The following is a 26,816-nucleotide window of genomic DNA, read 5'->3' as shown; positions in this document are numbered from 1 at the left end:
GTTGCACTGCTATCTGAACTCATAAAATCTGAACCCACCAATGTTAAATAAGCACTTTCATATCAATCCTGGAAGGAAGCTATGATTGAGGAATATAACTCTATCTTGAAAAATGATGTATGAGACATTGTACCAAGACCCAAAAACAAATCAGTTGTTTCCTCCAAATGGTTGTTCAAGATTAAACATGTTGCAGATGGCAGTATCGAAAAATACAAGGCAAGATTTGTAGCTCGAGGTTTCTCACAAAAGGAAGGTATTGATTATGATGAGACTTTTGCACCTGTCGCCAGGTATACTTCAATCAGAACAATTCTAGCTATTGTTGCATCTAAAGGATGGAAAGTACATCAAATGGATGTCAAAACAACGTTTCTCAATGGAAAGATTGAAAAAGAAGTTTATGTTGAAAGACCAAAAGGATTTAATAGTTTTGATTGCAAGACTCGTGTTTGTAAATTGAAGAAAGCATTTTATGGTCTTAAATAGGCTCCCAGAGCTTGGTATGAAAGAATAGATAATCACCTACTGAAATTGAGATATGCCAAAAATGAAGCTGATCCAAATCTATACTTCAAATCTAAAGGTAATAATATGGTTATCTTTGTATTATATGTTGATGATTTGTTAATTACAAGTGAGGAACATCTTATAGAGAAATGTAAGCAAGATCTCTCTACTGAATTTGAAATGAAGGACTTGGGGTTACTTCAATATTTTTTGGGGTTAGAAATTTAGCAGCTGGATAACTGTATTATACTAAATCAGGGAAAATATACAATAGATATCTTAACCAAATTTGGAATGATGGAATGTAAACCGGCTGCTACTCCTATGAAAATAAATTTGCACAAACTAAAAGATGAGATGAACAAATCTGAGGATGCAGACCCTACTTACTATAGATAAATCATTGGATCCTTGATGTATTTGGTCAATACTCGTCTTGATATATGCTATGCAACTCACACACTAAGTCAGTTTATGTGTGCTCCAAAGAAAATACATTTACATGCAGCAAAATATATTTTGAGATATTTAAAGGGAACAATTGGAATGGGAATCAAATATGACAGAGTCAACCTTGAACTTCATGGATATTCAGATTTTGATTGGGCCGGAAGCTCCATTGAGAGGAAGAGTACTTCAGGATATTGTTTCAGCCTTGGATCAGGCATGATTTCTTGGTTTAGTCGGAAACAAACTTCAGTAGCTCTAAGTTCCACCAAAGCAGAGTACATTGCATCTTCCTTGAGTGCTAGAGAAGCAGTATGGCTATGAAAGTTGCTATCAGATCTCTTCAAAGGACATTTGAAGCCCATTGTGATTTATTGTGATAATCAAAGCTGTATTAAGCTCTCTTTTAATCCAGTTTTTCATAATCGCTCCAAACATATTGAGATTCCATTTCATTATATCAGAGATATGATGAATCGAGGAGTTATTCGTCTAGAATACATATGTATAGATGAACAAACAACTCATATCCTTACCAAGCCTCTTGCTAAAGTGAAATTGAAATACTTCAGAGAAAAACTTGGTATGATTAATTGTAATGATAAAAATTTGAAATAAAATATATTTCATTTTGAGTTTATGCTTCTATTGATTATTTAGTAGCATTTAATATGTAATGAAAGGTGATGATCTTTCATGAACATATTCATTTGAAGGAAATTATTTATAAGGTGACGATCTTGTAAATAATAAACCTATGTGTGTATTATATGGGCATCTCTAGACATTGCATAAGTGCAAGTAGAGATTATATGGGCATCTCTAGACATTGCATAAGTGCAAGTAGAGATTATGAGTGCATCTTTAGACATTGCTTAAGTGCAAGTAGAGATTATGTGGGCATCTCTAGACATTGCTTAAGTGCAAGTAGAGATTATGTGGGCATCTGTAGACATTGCTTAAGTGCAAGTAGAGATTATGAGTGCATCTCTAGACATTGCTTAAGTACAAGTAGAGATCCTTTACTATTCATACTGTGATGACTATGTGATGATTCTGACCTATTGATGTCTTCTTCTTCCTAGCTAAAGAGGGAGTGTTAATGTTTAGCGTCAGAAGAAGCAAAACATGCATTACTTAATATACTGAGAACACTGTTGATGTCACATACAATACAAGGATCTATGCACACATATATGTATGCATACATCCATGCATCATTATACTTGCTATTGGCATCGCAGAGATCATGTTATTATACCTGTAATCAGTATCACAGAGATCATGTTATTATACCTGTTGTTGACATCACAAGATTATGTTATTAACAAACTTCATTGTGTTTCAGCACTTATGTTATTGCCTTGTTATCGAGCAGTGATTTCTTATCGTGCCTTATCATATTATCGGCATCGACGATGCATTAGTTATTTGTTTGTTTGTATTAACAAACATGCCTCCAAAGAGGCATGTCTCTACGTGGCCTGGGGACCACATAGAGACATGACTTCGAAGAGTCATGTCCCTTCACAACTTATATAAAGGGAGTCGCTGCTGTAGTGAAAGTATCATTCCCACAGCATCCAAGTACCTACAGTCAGCGATAATCATATACATTGCTCCTCACTATCACTTGCATATTATCTTTTGCTATTATATAGAATTTCAATATTGCTGTCGCTGCTAAAAGAAGATAATCAAATAGATATCACTGAGTTTGCTGTCAAAGGAAATCAAAGTCATTCTGCATTATACAAGTAAGATACTCTCTACATATATTTAATTGTAATAGTTTTATCTATCAAAGATCCACATCTTTAACATGATCATGGGAAGTCAGGTCCTTTAGTTACTTCCTCATAAATTCTTTTCACCCAAGGATGCCTGTCGAACTCACTTTGAATCAATTGTCTGATTTTTTGGTGATAATTCATCACTTCCTCATGATATACATAGGAGTGGGCCCATCACATCATGCAATCACCCACATATATTTCTAGACTCCCTCTGAGTATCAATCTTCTAAGCTCCTGCGTTGCCTTAAAAGAAGTGTCATACTCCCTCTTAATGTAGAAGAATCTCATAATCTCAATCATCAAAGATGTTTGCTTCAAGGGCCTCACTTTGTCCAGCCTGATAACAACTTCTTTTAAGCTATTGTCATAAGCTGCCTAATGTGTCATTCTTCTTTTCTTGCAAGATCAACTTCAGATACAAAGGAAAAGATCAAGGAAAATAACTCTTATAGTATGTGTAGAATCACAAATAAGAGAGAGACTATCATAAGCAAGTAAATATAATACTCTAAGGATAATAAATACATATTTGCACATTGCTCCAATGAAGGTCCGTATGTATCAAAGAAAATGATGCCTCTGTATAAACATTTTTCAACCAATGGGAATGAAACATTGGTTATTATTTCCTTTCACAATGTAAAACTCCCACTCATTCCATCAACATTGTTAGTGATACTTAGTTCTCATGAGAGATAATTTCGTTCTATGTAGTTCATATCTTGAGGAATGTATTAAAGTTCTACTTCCATGAATGATCCACCATTGTTATTGTTCCTCATATCATCATCTCATTGGTGTATGTAAAATTCCCTCTATATAGTTGCTTTGATTCTATCTGATTTTCCAATTTCAAGAGGGTCTTTGTAGTTTCCTTGTAGAATACTTCTTACCTTTCACTTTGATATGTAGTAGGGTTTACCTTGGATTTAAGGAGACTGTATATGTTTTACTCTTCAAAATACATGTTTCCTCTATTTGCTTCCTCTCTTTCAAGGTTGCCTCTAATGAAATGCTAGTTTCCCTCTTAATCTCAATCTCCCTCTTTTTCTTGCAATAACATTCTCGGAGGAAAAGATGAAATAAAATAATTCTTTTAGTACGCATAGAATTACAAATAAGAGGTTGAGTGCAATAAATAGATAAATGTAATACTCAAGCAATCTTTTATACTTCTTGATTCATCATCCTCTTTATACTAATATCAATACTTCCTCTAATTTATATCTTTTACATTATTCTTATAGTTGGGGAATCCTTAATCTCAGTCATGTTGGTGAAGATCAAATGGAGATCATTATCTTACATATCAACATTATAAAGATTATAGAAAACAATCATGTTAGTTAGATCATCAATCTTTCCATACATAATATTTTATATTAATTATAAAATATCACTTCAAATATTTTAAGAGTCATAATATTGAATAAGTATTATTCCACTTATATCTACCTATAAAGAAATAAACAAAATCATAACATAAAAAATAAACAAAATCATAATATAAAAAATCATTGTACTTACTTCCAATCCTTGTGGTACCTGCAAAATGACTTTCATATATCTTTAATTTGACTTACCTTATGGCACTTAACAGTGAATTGGAAAACTCAAACTTCTTGTTGATATCTTTTTCTTTAATGTTAAATTCTGTCACCACTTCCCATCTATGGGTTTTAGACAAAGATTTTATTATGCTCTCCCTCCCTTTTCATGCTCCTATCCACACTGACATCAACTTTTGGATCACTTTTTATTTTATTTTATTTTCTCATCCTCTTTCGGTTCTCCTTCCAATTTTATTCTTTTACCATGTAATATATCTTGCCTTCTGTAGTATTGTTTGCACTGAACTTTCTATTTCATGAAGAAAGGGCTTCCTTTGCATTTGAAAATTGTCTTTGAATGGATGAGTTTTTTGTGTGCAAGGGTTTTAATATTTGCAGCTTGGAAGAAATGGGAGTCATCATGACCTTTTGCAATCAGAGATGGTAAAAAAAATTCCATCCATTTTGACAATCATATATGGCTTCATCCAGGAGCCCTGATAGTTATTAATTGCATTGAAATTGGAGAAGTTGAATTAATTTTATCAGCTATAATTGTAGAAATTCTAGTCCATAAATTCATATCGCATCATCTAGGTTAGAGATTTTGTCGTCAATAAGGAAGTCGTCCCTTGTATTGCAGTCGTGTAAGTCCCTTCTCCAGTTGTCCTTTCTCCAGTTTGGTGGCCGAGTGGAAAGAAAGGTTGGTGGAAAAGCTTTTCGTGTGAGATTGGATCTGCCTTGTTTCAGGGATTGTTCTTTCCTTTAACTATTGCATTTTCGATTATCCACGGATCGACTATAACCCATTCCGTGTTCCGTTAGAAAGTGACTCTGCACCCTTTTGATTTTCTTCAATTCCATCGAATGTGTGACGGTCTTTGACACAATCTCCGTGAGTCGTATTGCCTCTGATTTTTGGAGGAAGGAGAGATTCAATTGATCGTGGCGAAGAGCTCATTCAAGCAGAAGCATCCTCCAAGTGTGTTTTGTACCTTTCCCCCTTCTTTGACTTTGGTGATTCCTTCCTATTCGACAATGAATGTTTTTCTCAAACCGAAAGTTGACTTCCTTCATTTTGCCCATGAATCATTCAACCTTTGCATAGAAGTCTCCAATGATCAGATGTTCATTGTTATCATTTGTACGAACGATATGTTATTTCCAATATCTCTTTCTTCATAAACTTAGGTAAAGTCCATGTATTATTTGCTCTTCATGGGCATCGTGGTTCCTCCTACTGCATAATTTTGTTATCATTGACTATATCCTTTGCATTTGTCAAACTGTGTCAGATAATGTAATTGTGCACTCCTCTCTGTGTCAATTATCTTTTATATTCTACTATGTATCAATCTAAAAGGATATTATTGTAATGATCTTCGTTGCCCATGATTGACGATGTCTGATAATTTCCATCTCCTTCCCTCATTCTATTTTTTACATTTTGCAGCTTGTTGCTCTGATACCATGTTTTTTTAGGATCGTTTCTACAAATGTAGTAACATTGCCAATGTGATTGATGATTTCCAAAAGCAGATTTGGATCTCATATAAATATGAGAAGAGGAGACATGTCTCTTGTAGAGACATGTTCCTATAGTTAATTATCTTTAGTTTACTATATGTATAACTCACCTTCAAGCATATATGTAATATTAATATATTAACCATATATGTAATATATTATTATATAATATATATATTATATAAATCATGAATACAAATACTCAATGTAATGAGTATATCACTTCGACTAATGCTATACTTCAACACCTTCAACGTCGGGCATATTCTATCCTCTCTCTTCGTAACAACCACGCATATTTGGCTTTCATAGTCACTTCTTCTTTGGTTCTTTTTATGTATTTTTTTACTTAGACCAATTGAGATCAAAGACATTTTTTTTGAGCTATTGTTTGGATCTCCAAGTACGTCAACAAAAGGCTTTGAGCTTCATTTTCATCCCTTCCTATGCCTTAATCACTAAGAACAATCTCCCATTCAAGCTCTTCCCCAACTACTCCACTGTTGAGTACCATCTCAATTGATCCTTTGCCTCTGTTGCTGCTTCTTCTCCTTTTAAATTCCCTAGTCATCAACACATGATACAAGGAGCAGGGTTTCCTGAATTTGTATTTATGGTGGAAACTTGTGTTGCAGCAGAGGATCTTCAGCATTTAAAAAATAAAACCCTTCATGTAATTAGCCAGTTGTAGAAGAGTACTATCTAGGGTCTAATCTCTTTCAGGACATGGTCACTGTTCATGATCATTACTACAACTTCTGCTCCAAGGTCATTGCCTTCCACAAAGAGCTTTCCTCATTTCAGGTACAAGATGAGGTTTGTGTATGCTCACTTTCCCTTTAATTCCACCATTGGAAAAATCAGCGCCAACATTGAGATCAAGAACTTTATTTGGGGCAGAGAAAGATAAGTTTTATTGTGCTTTGTGTGATCTTTTTTAGTTTGCATTGTGTATATTGTCATGCATAATCTATTTGTGGTGGTAGTATCAGATTTTTGGTAGTAAGATTTATCTACGTTGATGCCATAAGCATTGCATTGGTTGTAGAGGCAAAAGACAAAATCTCGTCTATGTTTATATTTTTGTGCATGTTGAGATCAGAAGACAAAGATATAAGTATTCTATGATTATATCTCTTGAATATTGATTATAAATAGTCTTTTGATATTTATGATAGGTTGATCTCTCTTCATTGTAGGATGCATCAATGAGATGATGAGAGATTCATGAACATGAGGATGCTGCATGGAGTGATAGGACTGAATTGATGATACAAGAGATATTCAGAGGCAGTGTTTTTTAAATTCAGAGGGAGCTTATGTGACAAAGGGAGATGTCTAATTCTTTGTATTGGGAGTGTAACTGCTAAAGCTCTTTGTTTGGTCAAATTGGAATCAACTATTGTTGTGGTGATCAAAGTTGTCTTTATTGAGAGGAAGCCTTTGTTGAGAGAGAATCTTAGTCATACATGCTATTAATAAGTTTTTCTTTATGAGAGAAGTTTGAGGTGAAATCCCTCATTCCACCTTTTGCAAGTAGGTATGGTGGACCAACCTCTGCGAATAGGCATGGTGGAAATGTATTCTTCTCTGAGAGAAGTCTGAGGTGAAATTCCTCGTTCCACCCTCTATGTGTAGGCATGGTGGAAATGCATTTTTCTTCAGAAGAAGTCTGAGGTGAAATCCTTCGTTCCACCCTCTGCGAGTAAGCATGTTGGAAGTCATGTGTGTGATTCCATGAGTTTAATTTAATGTGCTTATATGGTGAACACACATGACTTCCATCGTGTCTACTCGCAGAGGGTGGTCCAACCATACCTACTCGCATAGGGTGGAATAGGGGATTTCACCTCAAACTTCTCGCGGAGAAGAATGCATTTCTAGTGCCTACTCGTAGAGTGTGGTCCACCATACCTACTTTTAGAGGATGGAATGGGGGATTTCACCTTAGGCTTCTCCGAGAGAAGAATAGATTTCCACCATGCCTACTCGTAGAGGGTGGAATGAGCGAACTTCTCTAAAAAAAAAACTTATTAACAACATGTATAAGGATGACTAAGATCCTCTCTCATTAGAGACTCCCTCTATAGGGACAACTTTGATTACCACAATAATAGCTGACTCCATCAATGGAACTTTAGCAATTATAATGCCACATAAGCTTGCAAAGAAGTAGACATCTCCCTCTGTCACATAACCTTCCTTGAATTAAAAAAATTGCCTCTCAATATGATTTCTTGCATCATCAATTTCATCCCATTACTACATACAACATTCTTATGTTCATGAATCTCTTATCATCTCATTGATGCATCTTGCAATTGAGAGAGATCAACCTATCATAACTATTGAAACACTATTTATAATCAATATTCAAGAGACATAATCATAGAACATTCATCTCTTTGTTGTCTAATCTCAACATGCACACAATTTTACACACGGAAGAGATTCTATTTTTTGCCTGTACAGCCAATGCAATGCTCATGGCATCAACATAGATAAATCTTACCACCAAAAATCCGACACAACCACCACAAATAGATTATGCATGATAATATACATAATACAAAATAGAAAGGATCACACAGAGCACAAAAAAACATTATCTTTTTCTCTCCCCGCAAAAAAGTTCCCAATCTCAATGTTGGTGCTGATTTTTTCGATGCTGGAATTCCTACAGAGAGATAAGTATTCTATGATTACATCTCCTGAATATTGATTATAAATAGTGTTTTGATATTTATGATAGGTTGATCTCTCTTCGTGCGAGATGCATCAACAAGAGATTCGTGAACATGAGTATGTTGCATGTAGTCATGGGACTGAATTGATGATACAAGAAATGATATTCAGAGGCAGCTTTTTTTCTTTTTTTCTTTTTATAATTTAGAGGGAGGTAATGTTACAGAGAGAGATGTCTAATTTTTTGCAAGCTTATGTGGCAATGTAATTGCTAAAGCTCCTTGTTTGGTCAAATTGGAATCAACTATTGTGGTGGTGATCAAAGTTGTCCCCACTGAGAGAGAGTCTCTGTTGAGAGAGAATCTTAGACATCCTTAGACATGTTAATAAGTTCTTTATGAGAGAAGTTCGAAGTGAAATCCCTCATTCCACCCTCTGCAAGCAGATATGGTAGACCAACCTTTGGGAGTAGGCATGGTGGAAATGTATCCTTCTCTAGGAAAAGTCTTAAGGTGAAATCGTTTGTTCCATCCTTTGCAAGTAGGTATGGTGGACCACCCTTTATGAGTAGGCATGGTGGAAATGTATTCCTCTCCGAGAGAAGTTTGAGGTGAAATCTCTCATTCCTCCCTCTACGAAGAGGTATGGTGGACCACCCTCTACGTGTAGGCATGGTTGAAATGCATTTTTCTCCAAGAGAACATGACTTCCACCATGTCTATGTGTAGAGGGTGGTTTGCCATACCTACTTGCAAAGGGTGGAATGAGGGATTTCACTTCAGATTTCTCCCAGAGAAGAATACATTTCCACCATTCCTACTTGCAGAGGTTGGTCTACCATATTCTCTTGCAGAGGGTGGAATGAGGGATTTCACTTCAAACTTCTCTCACAAAGAACTTATTAACAACATTTATAAGGATGGTTAAGATTCTCTCTCAACAGAGACTCTCTCAGCAAATACAACTTTGATCACCACAATGGTGAAATATGTTATGTTGAAATAACATGTTTTGATGAGAATCCATGTGATGAGAATTTATCATTGACATTTTTTGTTGCAACTATGTGTGTCTGCCATACTAAAAATCTCTCTCTTTCAAAGAGAGAGAGTTGAAGATTGTTGCTGTGCTGCGATAGAGATTTTTATCTTTCATTTTTTTATTGAGAAAATACCTTATATTGTGTCATCAATTGGAAAAGATATTTATGATAATATTTGAGACAATGTCATCTGAAAAAATACGTGTCATGCGAAGTCCTGCATTTGGAAACATAAAGGGTCTTGTATTTGGAAATTGAAGAGACCTTCAGGTGTAATCTGAAGTCTCTCATTTCAATTTACATGTGTGATTGGTTAGTGTAACGTGATATGGTATCAAGTGGAAAGCATTGTACTTGAAGATTTTATTATAAATAAAAGAGATTTTTTCTGGTGTGGCTGGGGTTTCCCTTCAAGTTGAAGGGTTTTCCCAAGATAATTTTTTGTGCCTTTTTTCTCTACTTTTGTTTACTGCTGTTTATCTATATTTCTGGGCTTAACTTTAACATCTTTGACGTTTGATTTCCATTAATTCTTACAGTTCATTTTACCAAATAACTTAATGTATCAACATTATAATATTTGGTTGATTCAAGCACGATTGTTGACAATGCTGGATGTTCTCATGAATAAGGATATTGGTTAATGATTATTAGTATTTGGATGAGTATTTGGATGTAGAATGTTTGGCTCAGAAATTGAGCATAAAGGAAGAGTACATGCAGATCGGACAAGAATAATATTCACACAAATCTGACAAGTATTTGAAAACCAGATGCCATGAGTGGAAATAAGGAGATGGATTGAACCAATATTACACTAAAAGGAATAACATTTAGCATTTTTAACAAATCCGTTTTGGTCTGGATTTTTTTCAGATCAGATGGATTTGTCTAGTTCGGGCCACATTTTGTCAGAATTGTTTTGAAGTTTTAAACTACTACTTGTTTGACTTTTGAATCCAATTGAATTCAGTGTTTGTGATATTTTTTTGGCAAATTGCCGCCAGTTGGGGTAACTCCCATTCTATCAATAATTAATTGGGATAGAAAATTCAAGTGACTTTTCAAGTAATTCTGGGCAAATGCATGCAGAATGAATGAATGATTTCATTAGCATCCATGAGGCATAAGCAACCTATGGAACCCACAAACTAGCACACACCCCTAGGAGAGGGTGTCAAGAAACTTAAACCAGTTGTAACCTCTTGTTTACATCTGCTCTCCGACGATGAATTTTGATCATCCTGTTTGCAGTTCTGCCTAACTGTTTTTCTTCAAAAAGGTAGTTAAAGCTGCCTGCCTCTGAAATATCCACATAACCAAATCTGATGTTGTAAGTCAGGCATTCCATGATAAAATATTGTTCAGTCCCAACCAGCTCCATATTGCAAAATAGGCATGTCCTGTTTTTCCACCCTTTTTTTGTATCAGCCACCTACCTGTTTTGTACCTCAAATGGTGAGAGCTAGTTCTAAGTTGGGCTTTATGCATTTTTGCTTTCCATTTAATATTTGCTCCTATATATGCTTTTTCCTCATGATCAGCAGTAGTGCTCAATTCTTCAAGATAGTATTTAATACATCCATTTTGCTTTGACCATATGATACTCCTAAATTTTCTTCTACAAACTTCTTTATTTCTTCATTGCTAACCGGGCAGTCTTGAATGTTAACATCCCATTTTCTCATCTACTTATCATTTTGCTTCATCCACGTGCTCTTTCTCCCTCTGTCACTAGATTTATATCTAACACGCTGCTGCCCCAAATTTCACATCCGTTAAGGATCACCAGTGTCCATGTAACTAACAGACTGAATAACATTTTCCTGGTCTTCCAATCCCACTGCTCAGCGTTCCTACATTTATTTTGTAGAGAGTATAACACTTTCTAGCTTTTAGCCTTTTATCCCTGCATTTATTTTGTAGAGAGTATGGCACTTTCCGGCTTTTATCCCAATGAAGTTTGTTTTGAAAATCAATCCCCAGATATTTGTACTCATTCACAATCTCCAAAGGATTTCCTTAAAAAAGAAATGTGCTTGGAGTCTTCCTGTTTCTTTTCAATGACAAGATGATCACGTTGGTCTTACTAGTGGTCACTTGCATTCCCACTTCATGACAATAGGTTTCCAATGCCTTCAAGCGTTCTCTCAGCCCATTAGCTGTTTTGGCAACTAAAATGAGGTCATTGGCATACAGAAGTAGTTTTATCACTTTTTTAACTGGACCCCTCGCCATTTGTCGTGTTTTACCTATCTTCTAACTTATCAATACTCTGTTTTACCAATACTCTGTTTCATGAATCACTTGCTCAGGTGTGTAATGATGAAAGCGAAAACATTCTAACATCCCTTCTGCAGTTCTGATTTTAGCCTTTTCCTGCTCATAAAGTCACAGCTGAGGTCAGTATTCATTATCAAATATTATCTGTGGACTTGCACCATAATTTGTCCAGATTGAAGAATTTATGTGTGTTGTTTATTTATGTATGCATTGAGCAAATAATATAATGGTAAATGAAAAGGATTAGATCCAGAAGGTAATTATGAAAAAACACTATGGCACATATCAGTATGGTTTCTCAAATATGTCCATTTTGAATCATCAGGAAAAATGTTAGTTATGGGTAAAAGTAGAAGACAGAAAACATCCAATGCCTAACTCGTATGCTTTATTGGAGAATATTAATTGCAAGCTTTAAGGTTGGTGTAACTGCATTGTTTTGCAATGCTTTGTGGTGACAGATCTTGGATAAATAACGCAAAAGTATAACAGTTTTATGAATCACTAGTAATGTGGTGTAGGTGGACATCCACATTCAGTTTCAGTGGTCAAACTCCTATGATTGCAATGTTGGATGTATTGATTGTAAAGATCATTGTATAAAATTCATTGCGCTAATGAAGGTTATTTTAGCATGCCAATGAACCATTGGATAGAACTTAGGCTTGCAAGGGCTATCTGTTCTTTGCTTTTTAAGATTTGTTCACTTCTTGAAAGTGCAGTCCTCTGATAGAATCCACTAGGATGTGGACAATTTGAGGGTGACAGTTGCACTGGATCGTGGACAATATAAGATTGAAGCCTTAACTAAAACTATAGCTTCTGGAAGGATCTTATTATTATTTGCAGATATCAGAAATTTAAAATGGAACTGATTGGAAGGACGGCCATTGGATTATTAATAGTCTCAACCTCAATTGGCATGTACTTTTATATAGCTACCTCCAAAGCTGCAAGTAGTTGATGCCACCAAAATGGATGCAGTCTTTGACTTTTTCTATATAGAAAACAAATAGATCTATATGGAAAATGAAACGACTGGATACAACATAAGCAAAGAAATTTATGTACCATGGACTAATTTTTTCAAGGATCTGTGATTGTTTCACACTATATCAGTTAAGATGAAATATTATCAAACTCTGCCCCATTAATAATCCAACAACTTGTGGCATTTTGTTTATGTAAATTCCTGGTGAAGGCATATGATTCTGAAGAATTGGAGGCTAGGCAGTAGTATTAAGTGGTGAATCTTAGATGCTGCAATTACAGAAGGTTTTTCTGTTCTTTCAGGCTATACATGGTGACAAGAAAAGAATGGACTAAGATGTATTATTTTTTAGCATCAGCTGAGGTCATACAAGATTGAGAAGCCACAAAAACTCGATTTCAAATGTATTAGTGACATGAGACTTAAGTGGAGCATGAGGGACATTAGATAACTATGTTTGTTTTTTACATTTCAACTTTCAAGTACCGGACAATTATTGGAAATTTGTTCCCTACATTAGTAAAGTGTGAATTTGTTGCAATCTTTGCATTTTAAATTTTAATTCATTTTTTTTGTTTTGTTCTCTAGTGCATTAAATGAGAGTCAATGTTGAAAATGACAGAATCCTACACAGGTGATTTATTTTATAAAATGATATACATAAGATATAAATTTTGAACAGAATTCAACCTAGCTTGAAAATCTATTTATTATATTATAATAATTCTTGTACATTATGATAGTAATGTAGCTCTACAATTTACTTTTTGAGTTCATATTGCAGCAAACCTTTCGTTCCAGGTTTTACTGATTGCTGTGTGTTTAAACTCAGAATGCAACAGGATGGACTTCAAAAGCCAAAAGCCTTCCAATACTCTGTTTCATGAATCACTTGCTCAGGTGTGTAATGATGAAAGCGAAAACAGTTATCGTGGTTGTGAATCTTAGTTTTGCAAACTTCACCCATGCTTATGTGGTATGTGAGGTCTCATGAGCCATGTATGATCCATTGTTTACTGTTTTCATAAATGAAGCTTCAAAAGAATGTTACACAGTGCATTTCTGAAATCAATTATCTTGTTTTGCAATTAGAATTGATTGTTCTCAATATGCTATATGTTTAATTTATATTGCCGTGCATTGCTCTGGCTCATTTATGATTGGGATCTTGTGGAAGTGAATTTAATGCAAAAATGTATATGCTAAGCCAGGATTTCCTGTACATCTTGAAAATGATATATTATATAATCATACAATTTACCTTTTGAGCTCATATTTCAGCAAACCTTTGCTTTCAGGTTTTTCTGACTATTATATATTTGATATCATAATGCAGTGGGATGGGCTTCATATGCGAAGAGTAGATCAATATTTTGCTTCACAAGTCATTTGCTTAAGGGTGTAATGGTGATGAGAGGGAAATGTAGCTTTGCAGTCTGGAATTTTGTTCTCCCAAATTCCCCACGTGCTTGTGTGCTATGTAAGGTTTCTTAAGCCTTTAATGCTCTGTTATAATTTTATTTCTAAAAGAAATTGTTTTTATAAAGGTTATAGATTTACTGCTTTTCTGCATTCACAGTTATCTGGTCTTGCTGCTATAATTAAATTCAGTGCTGATCAATATCCTCAGTTGGATGAGCGTACTCTCGTAAATATATCATTTACTGTAGATGAAACGATGCACATGCACTTCTCTTGGCCTTGCTCATTCATACTTAAACATGACAATTAATTTAGTGTTAGACTAATCATCTTTAGTCCAAAGGCGATTGACTGTCTTTTCACTGTGCATTGCCATGAGTCGAATGACTGCCCATAATTTGATTGATTACTCAGGGAATTGATGATTGCTGGCGACACTTATATTATGTTTTCAGTTTCTTGGATATATTATAATGATTAATATATTCATCAACTGATATATTTATTTATTTAATTATTTATTAATAATTATTACATATTTAATGATCAACATATACATGATTGCTGTATTCAATTACTACATAATTATTTATTTATTAGTCAAATTCTTATTACAGATGGGATATCACAATATGGGTCACAGCACACATACCAAACATGTGTTGACCAATGCTGTTTGGTACTTCTATAGGATGAGCTGGAAGTGTGCAATAATTCATACACTTAAAAAGAATGGTACCCCCATACTGGAGAAAGGTGTTTTTAGGTTCTTTAAATCACACAACGAGAAATTGACCAAGAAGATAGCTGTTTGGGTTGTGTGAAATTTGACAAAGAGTTGACATATGCAGGTTTCACTGCTAAAATTAATGCAGTATTTGCTGAAGGAAATCCTAGATACAACTGTTGTGAAAGATTGTGCTCTCTCAGAATGCAAAAGGAGCCACATGACAAAAATTACTGATATGACATCAATATTTCAGTTTATCTCTTGTGCAATTCAGGTTATAAATTTGGTGGAAGTTGGAGGTAAAGATATTCCAGCTACCTGACAAAGAAGCTTAATTGGATGGAAATGAAGCAGATCATGTGATAGTGTAATGTCCTGTACTGTAATTACTTATCATTTGGTGCGATGTTTATACAACTTCAATTGCCAAAGACTTCTTTCTATTAAATCTTATTATTCAAATTGGTTTTAGAGAGTGTTAATGTCTTTTAATGGAGATAAATTATTGCATTTTAATGATCTGACCTCAATTTAATATATTTATCTAAACTCGTCAATATATATGAACCTTGCATGAAGGCCAAAGTTCTGATCCAATATATGTAATGAATTACTGATGTATGTGATGACCCCAAATAAGGTACAGGACTTTTGTATAATGCAATTTCAAAGAATTATATTTATCATCACTGATATTTTCTCAGCGTGTATGCAAATGGTATCATTTTATTGCGATACCCTGATCTGGATGTTATATACGTTATCCAATTTGGTAATGACAAATGTTATAATGTTGGTCTTATTCAGATTTCCTGAATAGAATGCTGATCTCAATATCTTTAAAAGATAAAATTCCCAATGGTTAAGAAGTTACTGCCAGTTCCTAAGTTTAAATTACAGAATTCAATTGCCTCATGGTTGTATGAAGTGCTGATGTGTTGTACTTTGTTTGTCATTATGTTCTTTTAACCCATTTATGCCAAATAGGTACTTACTCATATGAGCAGATCTAAAACAAGGTTTCCCCCAGGTTATCCCCATTTGAATGAAATAGATTTGACCTTATATATTTTGCTATAGGAAGGGATGCTATTCTTGAATAATGAAAGGACACGTCTCTTGGAAATTGGGTCTCATAAAGCATAACGAGTATATTTGTTATTAAAACTGTAAGTCCTCATAATGACAGGTTTAATTAATGATATCAATGAGTTCTTGTATAATCGATGTCTATCTACTTCACTTTTTCCTTTCATCATTCCTTCTAGGCTTAATGTTTATTGTTTGATATATTTTACTGTTTTTGGATGTATCCGAGTCACTCCATGTAATGTCTCTATAACCTCTGACGAATTCATACAATTATTATGTAATTTATCATTGATTCCCCTTCCAAAGGCTGAGAATTTACTTGAGTCAACTAGATAGGCTTGGGCGTACAATAAGAAATATCTTATCTTGTGTTTTTTCTTCTTTGTCGCTGGTTGAAGATTTACAGCAATTTGTTTCTATTCTCCCAAGCTCATACGTCATTGAGCAGAGGAAGATGAGGCTGCTGTATATCTAATACTCTATGTTGGCTGATACTCTTTGGTTGAAACCAACTTCCTGTCCAGGCATCTCTATCTCAAACGACTCAGTTTATATATATAATATATGTGGCCCCCCCTTCTATCTCTATCCTTAATTAGTAGTCCTTGATGCCTGATGATTATAGAGGGAGCTGACTGTGATATAACTGTTGAATATCATATCTATCCTCTTAGTGCACAGTCAGCTGCATTCCATTATCCCCAATTTTGCTCTGCCAACATATGTCTGTTTGCTGCTGCAGGAAAGTGCATTTCTCTTCTTTACAATAATTGTTCTCTGTCCCTTATTTTCCCGGGTTTTTTTGCTCCTCCTGGTATTTGTTCAATTTAGTTATCAAAGCTTAATAACACAACCCGTTTATATCCTTTTATTTTTTTGATTCTATTTCATTATTCATCCTTTAATGTGATTATATATCACACATGCGTCGCTTTAGTCATGTCGATAATCATACTTCTTGTCTTCTGTTTGTATGTTTGACCTTCCTGACTGCCACTTACTTTTCTCCCTGTGTCCTTTCTTCTCATGGGGTTCTCCTTTCTTATTTATATGTTTGGTTGCTTATGAAAGATTGCGACCTGTAGTCACAACTATGTAAATGTTTATACACTAATGATGTTTCTTCTTTAATATTTCATTAATATAGTTTAATAATAATCTATATTATAATGTTTATTGTTTTTATTTATTTATTAAATTATTAGATATACTATATAATAATTATTTTTTATTGGTAAGAGGCTGAAGCCATGAATAATTAATATGTGTTATGACTAAGTTATTATTATTTATTAAGCGCTCGAGTAGATTCGAACCCAAGACCTCTCAGATAAGAGGCTCACAATTTACTGTTGTGTTGTAGGCTCTTGCTTGATATGCTATATAATATTATTAACAATATCTTCTTTCTTTATTATAATAATTTGGATAATAATATTTTGTAGTTTATTATTATTTATTTAATTTAATTAACGTGATTATTATTATGATTATAATTACATTTTATTTATTTATTTGTTTAATCTTGTATTTAGGCTCTATTATCATTCAAATTGATCTCTGAAATGAGAACATTACAGAGAGACTGCAAAAGAGTACATAGATAAAAGAAAGGCAGTCAATAGGGTTAAACAATGCATAAATTGAAATTAAGCTGCACCAACATCTAGGGCTTTAAAACCAGAATTCAACAAATGAATGGTGTTGAAAACCTTGACCAAATGGCCAAGATACGGGCAATCTAGTAGGAAGGGGATAATTCCATTTTGCAAACGTTGCAACCTGCTGAAAATAATTAGACTTCATATAAAGGCTGATGTGGCAGAAATTGTGGCATTGCATAAAATGGAGACACAGCAAGTCAATATAACCAGGTATGTAATTGAAAAAAACAATGAAGTATTTATGAGAGGGTTTCTCTGCCTGCCAAGCACCATGTCTTTTAATTTTCTGGCTTCCAAAAGAGCCATGATATTTTGATGCCATCTCCTCTGTTGTCTACAATGTCAATATGGGTTCCACTAGGGTGAGCAATAAGTGGCACTAACAAGCCACATTAAAATGGACCCCCAAAATAGATAACAACCACTACAAGCTGCAGTTTGACATGTACAAGATGAAGATGGGCTCCATGTTGTCAAACATTTTAATACATAACAAAAACATATTCCCATTTTGGTGTTTCAGAGGGTTGTCCCAGGGATTCAGGAACTTGAAGGAGATGCCTTCTTTTTCGGAACTGGACAGCCTATGGTATTTGGTTTAAATATTAAAAAAATGTCTCTATAAGATCAAAATGCTAAAAACACATAAAAGCCTAAGAGGAGGTTTGTCATTGCAAATGCACCACATTGTATTTCCTTTTTAAAATTCCAGTTGCTCATAGTTTGTTTAAGCTATTTTAAATAGCCAAACCAATGCTGTGTTGCTGTCTCAATTTTTTTTTTTTTTTTTTGCCATCCTTGAAACCTTGTCCTGATGACCTTGCTTCCTCTTATCCTGGAAATTCAAAGAAACAATTGCCTGACAACAATAAATTCCTTAAATAAAATAATTGGTTTGGGGATGCTCCCCTTATTTCAGGTGTGGACATCCTGCTCTTTGGTTCATAAATAGAAAAATATGAGACTAGAAAAAATGCTAAAAACCTATAAGAAGGATTCAATAAAATAATTGGTTTGGGGATGCTCCCCTTATTTCAGGGGTGGACATCCTGCTCGTGGTTCATAAATTTGAAAATATGATAAAAGAAAAATGGTAAAAAACTATGAGGATTGCTATTGCAAGTGTAGCATATTGTTAATACTTTTTACAATTCCTGTTGATATTAGTTTATGTTATGTTAAAAATCAACCCCCTTTGCCACCCTCAACACAATTTTGTTTGGAAAGCTTGGCCATCCAACCTTGCCCTTGCACCTCTGCATTCCAAATTGCTAGGAAAGGAAAGGTCCTTTTATAATCCATGACACCAGTCATATGTTTTTTGGTCTACATATGGTGAAAGCAATATTGCAGGAGGCACCTTACTCTGCTACAAACAAGGCGTACATACCCTACCACCTTGTGGATATGAACCTGTAGCCTCTTTTTCAAGAGCACAAGTTCTCCACCACTAGGGCAACTCAGCTAAAAACCTAAAAGGAGGATTGCTATTGCAAATGCAGCATATTATAAAAACATTTTATAATTCCAGTTGCTATAGTTTTGTGTAATGTTAAAAGTCATCCCCCTTTTGTCACCCTTCCAACACAACTTGTTTTGCTATCCAACCTTGGCCCAACATTTCTGCATCCCCCAGGCTTGGAAAATAGAATAATCAGTGCTCCAATTAGAATCCCCGCGTTTGAAAAATAAAAACAAATAAAACACTGCTCCAATTACAATTATGCCTTAAATGTAATAAATGGTTTGAGGATGCCCCTACCTTCAGGATTCCTCTAAGAAAGAATGCTAAAAATCCCAAAGAATAAAAAGGAGGATTTTCATTGCAAATGCATCTCATTATATATACTTTTTAAGAGATTCTAGTTGCTTTTAGTTTGTTTAAATGAACTCCCTTCCCATTACAATTACTGGTTCTGCTACCAGAAATTATTTCTATTTAATATTGGCTTAGTCAAAAAAATTAAAATTAATAAGCCCACCTTTAAGGGGGATGGTTGTTGTTTAATGGTGGTTGACCACATGCTTAAGGGTTCCCTTGCTGGAAGATGCAGCAGTTCACAATTTGAAGATCCTCAAACGCCACTAGGGAAATGCCAATAGATCATGTATTATTGTGAACAAGGGCTTTGAGAAGATCAGCTATGATTTTCATCACAAAATGACAAAATTGAGCCTGGACAACATCTGTGGCTATTGCGTTTTCATTAATGTGGGTTGGGGGCTGTTGGCTATTTTTGCTCCCATTCAGCCTAATACCGATAACTGATCTGAGAGATCTTCAATGGACTGGATTCTTTGGTGGGTTAACACGTCAGTTGGTGGTTAACTTTTCATGGTGTTCTTTGGCCGAGTGGTTCAGTCTTGTTCTTCTCCCAAGTAGCTCGGTTACTAGCTCAGTTTGTTCTTTGGCCAAGTAGCTCAGTCTATTCTTTTGTCAAGTTTCATGTTATCCCATTGCGCTATTTCGCAAAGGTCATTTTGGGCAGCCCACGAAATAGCGAAAGTGTTTGTTGCTTCTACTTCTTCCACCATTCATCAGGAAATGTGTCGATCATCAAATTAAAAGGTTTCTTCATCAACGATTGTGTTTTAATCATTCATTGGGAGATTTTTGCAGCATTTGGGCTGTCCATTCCAAATGGAAAGATCTATATTGATGGTCCACCAATTTTGGGGCAGATATGATCTTTTCCATGTGGGTCAACTCTACAGGTGTACGCGGGTGGGTTAACATTGCAGGTTATCCTTTCCTGCATTTTTTGACAGCGGCGCGATTTGACTTCTTACAGCCATGATACGTTACAAGGACTGTTTCTTTAATGTTGAGTGACTTTTTAGGCCTTGTAATGACAATGCCAATGTATCTCCGTGTTTGCTTATTGCTTGAAACAATCTGATTCTTCAGATTTGATCTTCTATGTGCTGGGTGCATTCATTTTGGGTTCCTTCCTTTCACTTCATTTGAGCAAGTTGTCTCAATGATCAGATTTCCTTCTGATTTCTTTATTGCTCACCGCTGCAACTTAACTCCACCGTGGTTGAGGTTTGAACTAAAAGTTTCATTTGAGTTATGCTTGAACTATTTAAAAAGGAAAGTTTGTAAATATTTTTATGGGTTCTTCTCTGTTTGCATTTTGCAGTTGTCTTATACTCTGTAAATGCGTTCTTTTTGCCTTCCATTAATGAAATCTCCATTCCTTACCTTTTCTTGCCATTTTGCTGTCTAGTGCATTTATGTGCCCTGTAGTAAATGTTTTCTTTCTATTTTCTTAGATTTATATGTTGTGTTTAATCTGTTGGCAATTGCTACATAGTGAAAATTATCTTTCCTTTCTGCATTTGGTTAGTTTCAAACTTGCATGTGATTTCTTGGAGATAGATTAGAGTTGAAAGTTGTGTATTTGGGTTTTCATTGATCTGTAGTGCATTCATAGGTAGAGATAGTAACCACATCTCAATCTGGTGCATCACCCCTTTTCCCTTCAGCAATTTACATTTCATGCAATTCTCTCTCCCTTTTCCCTCAAAGTTTAGTTTAAATGCATCTTGATTGTGCGGATGTATCTCATTTACTTTGGGGACTTATGTGTTTTCCCTGAATATGATTGTGCATTTCATATCTGGCATCGTATGCTCTGTGGCATCAAATGCTTGCTGGCAGTTCTTGATGACATGGCATCTATTTGGAGAGTCTTGCCTATTTGGAGAGCGTTTATTATATTGCATCACTGATGACATGAATGAAATATCTATTGTTTGCTGTTGTTGACACTCTTAATGTTGTGCTTTTGTGTATCCCAAGCTGGTGTGTATGTTCATAATGCCAAAGTAACTCTATGCAGCGTTTCTTCTGGATGCATTTGCATTCGTTCATTCTCTTGTTAGTATGTCTTCTGGTTATGCCCCTGTTTTGTAGTTATCATTTTTTGCAGAGATTATTCTCAGAGAAGGGATGTCTGGATATTGAAGTTCTGCAATCATTCTTTTATATGCTTTGTGTGAATCGAGCTATCATATGTAACTGTGTTATACTTCATTGGTGGTTATTGGATATAAGTGTATTGTGATTCTTCAAAATAATCGTCTGTAGTAGTTTGTGGACATGATCAGTGTATGATCATTTGCAGACAAGTATAGTTAATCTTTGTTTCTAAGCGAACTCAAATCTTATTGACTGTTTAGCTGTGAATTCAATAAGGAGTTTTTTCCTTTTTCGTATTTGGCATTAATCTGAGTAAAGGCATCATCGATTTTTTGGACTGGGTTGTTTCCCTCGGAGAGCAAGATTTTTCCCAGGATACCTACATGTGTTATCTGATTGTTTTTGAATTGTGATTTTCCAATTGCCACTATGCTATATTTCTGTTTGTTAATTTTAAATTGTGTATGGACTTTTAGATGCCTCTAGTGATATTTAAATGATGACAGTGTGCTATTATTGTAAGCTCAAATACTCAAGAAATTCAAATAATATGGTGGCACAACATTGCAGAAGCTAAATGTGAATGCTGTCTTGCAAATTATGATTTTGATGCTATTATTGCAAGTTTGTTGTGACCAAAATGAAGAATGTCATCACACCTGTTGATCTATTATCAGAATGGCAAAACTGCCTGAACATCCATCCCACTATAACACATTCCTTAAAAAAGAATCGATGAAATATAAATATGAAATAAGAGGTTTTATTGTGCAGAGAATTTCAGCCCCTAACATATTCCAATGATGATACTGTGCCACAATTCCAAGTGGTGGGTCAAAACTCAAGACATTTGTCTTGTTTTACCATTTAAATCCTAGCCTATGTCCTAATGTTTTCCCTAAGCTGTCATAGTAATTTGATAGAATTATAATAATTAATGAATTAAATGAAATAATATATCTTAGGAAATTCAAATAATCCATTACTTACTAATAATGTCAATGAATCAATGTGCAAAATACAGGGCCCTTGTGATCCAGGGAAGAAGATGAAGACTGCTCGTGAAGATTACCAGAGATTATATAGTTGATATCTGTTCCATAATTTGGAAAGAATGGCTGTAGGCTCCTTCATTCTTTCCTCAGCCAATTCAGATGTCTTTTATCAACTCTAACCTGTGTAATCTATTTAGTTCAGGTTCATGCAAAATGCTATATAAGTTCCCTTTTGAATTGAGCATGATAACTTGTTAACCATTTCTTCAATCTGCCGATTCAGAAGCAAGGCCCACTCCTCAGCTACCCGATGATGATCTTTATATGTGAGTATGGTTTATGTATGTTCAGTAGTTGAGTTGATCTACTAAATTCTGTTCAGGCTTCAAATAATATTTGGAATAAACACTTACATTTCCAGTGAGTCAAGACACATTACACAGATCCTATTGCTAGTACTGCAGATCCTGTTGTCTGACTTAATAGGTCTCGTCAACAGAATTCTGTCCACATAAACTACTGTAATTTCAAGGGTTATTTCATTTTTAACAAGATTTCAGTTTATGCAGTCAGCATTGTGAATGTTTTATGATTGATAGTGTGTTAGATCTTAGCATAAAAGATTAGCTTAACTTGTTTGGTTAATGTAGTTTACAAGGAATTGGTTTAAGACTGCAGTTTCAGTGTTTCTACTAATGTTTAGATTTTTGTTTTTGTAAAATATATTTCATTCACATTTAATTAATTTTCAGCCCGTACATTAAGAAACAAACTGAGGAAGTCAATATGAACTTACCAAAGATTGATTTAAGCCAATTACAAGTATAGTTTTACCCCAAGTCCAATCCACAATTTTGTCCATCACAAGCGACTTGAGAAATAATAGGGTGCCTCAACATTGCAGAAACCTAATTTGAATGCTTCCATCCAAATGAATGACCTTGATGTCCCCATTGACCACTAACCACAACTTTTGTGATAACTTGTGCTATGACAAATCCTTGGGTGGTTGTTTACTAAGGTTAGCATTTTAAAAAATTTGTGCACCAAAATATTAACATTAAAACTAGACACAACAACTACCATGGCTATAACTCAACTAAAATAATAGTTTACACAAGCTTTTTCTTCTCAAGCACTATTTCTCAAATATCGAAGTCATCAAGAAGGATATTATTCAAACCAATCTCAAGGATCATAAAATCCCTCGTCTTTAATGGTAGCCAGAAGTGGGATTGCTTCCAAGGTAACCTTAACAATTAGCTTGGTTTTATATTGAAGGACAAACTCGATTCACTAAATTTAAGAATTTAGCTTCTTAATCTAGATATATGTGGCTGAAATAATAAATTCCCCCATCTTGTATGGTAACCTGAAGTGGGACTGTTTCCAAGTTAATTGATTTTATATTAAGGACAAACTTGATTTTAATCTAGATATGTGTGGCTGAAAATGACTAACATTAACAAAAATGAATTTGAGACAAAATATGTCGAAAATGATTATTTTCCTTGCAACCTAAAGAATAGTAGGATATTCTCTTTGGTGGAGCTTCACCTCCAATGCAAGATTTTGCATTAGGCTTTGGACACTTGATTTTGGTTTTGGTAAAGCAACAATGTCCAAATCTTTGTCCGCATATGAATGGGGTAACTTTTAAAGCTTTAGAAGTATTTTTTAATGCATTACATTGGAATCTTTTGTTAACTAGCAAATATCTTTTGTAGTGGGCATAGCCAAAGCCTTAAGCAAGGCTAAGTCTTAGTCCTCTGGAATCAGTCTCAATTACTAAAAATTATTTCCTTGTTTATTTTATGGGTATTACTTGCAAGTTCGAAGGAGATTGGTCTGAAATTGTCCAATATCATTGTATTAAGTGTTGATGTTTGGCAACTTCAGTCGCATAAACCTATGAGTATATATAAGTTATATATGTGTTCATTATATATGAGGTACAAGTTAAGATACATGCATGCACACCTGTACGCGCGCACACACGCACACACATGATTAAATTTGTTTGTTATATGAATTATCTAACACACACACACACACACACACACACACACACACACACACACACACACACACACACACACACGCACGCGCACACACAAATGATTAAATTTGTTTGTTATATTAATTATCTAACAAATAGACATGCCCCACGAAGGGACATTTCTCGTCATTGCTTATGCTCGTTATAAAAACAAGAGGTTGTTGCCTTTGGAACACGCATTCAAAAAACATGGCAGTACAAATAAGTTTGTAACAATCCTCTAAAAACCATTGTATTAGAGAAGGCTTTAGTGAAGTTTTATAAATGACAGAAGCAATATGTACAAAATTGTAAAATTTTGACCTATTGTTTTGGACAATGATAATAGTAGTCACATGGAAAAGGTTACTGTAATTGTCAAAAGTGGGGTTCTTCGATGTCTTATTTTAAGACATGTAGTGTACCCAACTATAAAAAACATATAGGCTGCCAATTAGCACATATCACGTTCTTGTAGCGTACATAGAATATTGGTGTATCATAATGACAGTGACGTGATTCCATGAAAGAAAAATTGCACAGGACAATTCTACACAATGAATCTCTGTTGTTGGTAATGGGACAACTCAAAAGAGATAGAGGAATCTATCGAACAATACATACCACACAATAATATGATTCACTTGACTTGCCTTGAATGTTGATAAAGATGTTTTTGTCCTTTCCACAGTAGAAAGTGAATAAGCATTGAGTTGTGATGCCTATTAGCTCCTTGGTAGAAGTGAGTTTGCATTAAGGTTTGGAAATTGCAACACTCAATGCACAAGCATTTTCGTGGCATTCACGTAGGACAAAAGTATACATGACATCCACATAAGGCGAGGTAAATTGTCGGTGGCAACACAAGGAGACATCGAAGGTAGTGATGTCAAGTCTACACTACAGAAGACACAAGTGGATTGATCAAACACCACTAACATGAGTTGCATACGTAGAGGACACATTGGATTAGGAAGGGATTGAGAAAGTCAGAGATAAAGTAGTCTTTCCTATAGAAAATCCAATTCATCACATTGACCATTGTGTAGGATGAAGTTGTGCGAGAGCAGGTAAGGGCATTCACATTTACAGAGGTTGGGAGGCATTTACATTTTTAGTCCCTGTGGTTCCTTTAGGGCAAGGGCACAGGAAGCAACAAGGTTGCCTTACCTTGGATGAACCAGAGTAACAGAGGGGAACCAAGGTTTCAAGTAACTAAGAAAAGAGTTTTGAATAGTGGTAGAAACTGGTTAGATCTGCAAACTCCCTCTTTCTTGTTTTCCTTTTCTTATACTATATTTGTCTATGAGCTATCTGGAACCCAAAAACTACATCTCTATCTTTTGTCACAACAAAACAAGAACTCAACCTAAACACACAGAGAATACAAACACATAGTTGTAGATACTATATTCGAGGTTACACACAAAGATCTTTCAGTAGATACTTAAGGGCCCAAACAGGGCTTCTCCATTCGACGTGATTCAGACAGGGATAGAGTAGTGCTCCAGAGTAGCAGAGGGAATTCGACCAGAGCTCAAACTCTCTGTTGTTAGGGCCTGGGGTTCGTAGTTGTGCCCACTCACTTGAGCTAAGGGGTTGGGAAACAAGGAAGCTGGGACTTCAGGGTCTATTTGGCCTCTAGTTCCTTGAGAAGCAATGTAGAATATAGTGAGGTTAAGAATAGGGGGTCCTTTATCGAAAACCTAGGACCATGATAGACAACAGTATGGGAATCTAAACCAATGTTTGAACAACCTCAGGATGGCATTGTGGTCACTTTGCAGCCCTCAAATGATATCACAACCACGGGTTATCATAGATTGACAATACAACCTATCAGAGACACAAGAGGAGGAACATCACAATGTAAACACTAAATTCATCTTTGTAAATGAAAAGCAAAACTTAGGGATACTTAAACGAAGACAGATTCGAAAGAAGAAAAAACAACAGCAGAAGAGGAAACTTATAATGATTCTACCAAGGACAACTAAAAATCACCCAATAACTGATCCAAAGGACCAAACAACTGATGATTCACCAATACAAGGGGGAATCCAAGAGTCTATGAAAGGTATTCCTAAAATAAAAGCTGAGGTAGACAAAGAACTTGCAA

General features: G+C 35.0%; 1 protein-coding gene across 4 annotated transcripts in view; it reads left to right on the top strand.

Moving 5' to 3' along the window:
• Positions 1 to 23,227, top strand: part of LOC149564450 (uncharacterized) — a 32,659-nt gene extending 9,432 nt beyond the window's left edge. The window contains exons 3-5 of one of the 4 annotated variants that reach the window (XM_089818001.1): positions 13,664 to 13,731; positions 14,168 to 14,311; positions 22,689 to 23,227. The gene's annotated coding sequence lies outside the window, so the exon portion shown is untranslated. Of the gene's footprint in view, positions 1 to 13,663; positions 13,808 to 14,167; positions 14,312 to 14,870; positions 15,687 to 22,688 lie in introns of those variants that run through there. The other 3 variants (XM_089817997.1, XM_089817998.1, XM_089818000.1) reach the window with 3 other exon arrangements.
• Positions 23,228 to 26,816: the final 3,589 nt, after the last annotated feature.

The sequence above is a fragment of the Cupressus sempervirens genome, chromosome 3 (assembly GCF_028749045.1).
Source record: "Cupressus sempervirens isolate cs-2001-9-10 chromosome 3, ASM2874904v1, whole genome shotgun sequence".
Taxonomy (NCBI): domain Eukaryota; kingdom Viridiplantae; phylum Streptophyta; class Pinopsida; order Cupressales; family Cupressaceae; genus Cupressus; species Cupressus sempervirens.
Note: the sequence above shows the minus strand (reverse complement) of the source record. Positions and strands in the feature narration are given on the sequence as shown.